Below are 1,908 nucleotides of genomic sequence, written 5' to 3'. Positions count from 1 at the left end.
AGTGTATTGCCGAGGCGTTGCGGACCAAAGGAGTTCCGTTGCTACTGGAGAAGGTCGTAAGGTCATACTTCGAGGGACGTGAGCTGATCTTCGACACACGTGATGGCCCCGTCGTACGTCCCATCACTGCTGGAGTTCCACAGGGGTCCATCCTGGGCCCGACCCTGTGGAACCTGATGTATGACGGAGTGCTGAAAGTTGCGTTACCACCCGGCGTAGAGATCATCGGCTACGCGGACGATCTTGTCGTTCTCGCCCCGGGCACAACGCCATCGACAGCAGCAGCTACAGCGGAGGAGGCTGTGTCAGCGGTAGACCGGTGGTTGCGAGAACACCACTTGGAGCTGGCACACGCCAAGACTGAGATGACGGTGATATCCAGTCTTAAGAATCCTCCGGAGGGCATCTCAATCACCGTTGGAGGCGTGGTCGTCCCGTATTCGCGGACCCTGAAGTATCTGGGAGTTCGTCTCCAGGACCATCTCTCCTGGGTACCGCACGTGACGGCGATCACTGAGAAGGCGACGCAGGTTGTGCAGGCAGTAAACCGCCTGATGCCGAACCACCAGGGGCCGAAGACCTCCAAGTCTCGCTTGCTGGCGGCAGTCGCAGACTCCGTCATGCGTTACGCCGCCCCGGTCTGGCACGGCGCTCTGGCCAATCGGGAGTGCCGCAGGTTGTTGCAGCGTGTCCAGCGGAAGTCTGCGTTTCGAGTTGCCCGGGCTTTTGCAACTGTCCGGTACGAGACTGCCGTGCTGTTGGCTGGACTTGTGCCGATCTGCAGAGCGGTGGAGGAGGACACCCGAGTCCACAGTCGTCGTGGTACGCGCACCAGTGGCGAACTTCGGACCGAGGAGCGACAGCGGACCATCGCCGAGTGGCAGTCGGCGTGGAATGTTGATGCCGCAGCAGAGGGAGCCAGCAAGTACGTCAGGTGGGCCCACCGTACGATCCCGGACATCGGATCGTGGCAGTCGCGGAACCACGGAGAGGTTACCTTCCATCTGTCGCAGGTACTATCCGGTCACGGATTTTTCCGTGAGTACCTTTGCGACATGGGTTTCACCTCATCCCCGGACTGCACGTGGTGCCCTGGCGTCGCTGAGAGTGCCGAGCATGCTATGTTCGTGTGCCCTCGCTTTGCTGCCATCCGGAGGCAACTGTTGGACGGCGTAGTTCCGGAGTCGCTGGAGGGTTACATGCTTCAGTGTCCGGAGAACTGGAGTAACGTGTGTGAGGCTGCCAAACGAATCACGCATGCGCTGCAGCGTGACTGGGACGAGTTCCGGACCATGTTGGCGTCCCAGGGAATGTTGCCGGATAATGTCCACCGACCGGATCCTGATGCGGTTCGACGTGCTCGCTATGATCGACGTAACGTCGCGCGAAACCGGCAGAGGGCGCAGCAACGGGAGGAGCAGCGGGGTGGGCGGCCGCCATCACCACCCCCTTCACCGAGGACCATCGAACGTAGAGCTGCTGTTCGCGAACGGGTCGCTCGCCATCGTCAGCGGCTACGTGAGTTGATAGCGGAAGTGCGTCGGGCCGCGTCACCCGAAAGTAACGACGACAGCACCAGCGACGAGGAGGACCATCGTGGTTACATTCTCCACGTCGGTAGATCGTCGAATGATGAGTCGAGGGATGGTCTTAACGCGGCCGAAACAGCCGCCGCCGCCGAGGCAGAGAACTCCTCGCGTTAAGACTGCGCAGAACATCCGGGAAGAGCGGTAGAGGTAGGCCCAGCGGGGCATTGCGCATGCAAGGCTTTAGTTATCCACGTTACGTGATTAAAGGATTCTATTCTAAATAAAGTGATAGGTGCTGATAAGCACGGTATAGGGAAGCGTTAAGCGCAGAAAACTTCCGCCCCGTACGAAACCCTCGCGGGTGATGGTGCGGAAGGGT

This window comes from Anopheles funestus (genome assembly GCF_943734845.2).
Source record: "Anopheles funestus chromosome X unlocalized genomic scaffold, idAnoFuneDA-416_04 X_unloc_33, whole genome shotgun sequence".
Classification (NCBI taxonomy): Eukaryota; Metazoa; Arthropoda; class Insecta; order Diptera; family Culicidae; genus Anopheles; species Anopheles funestus.
Note: the sequence above shows the minus strand (reverse complement) of the source record.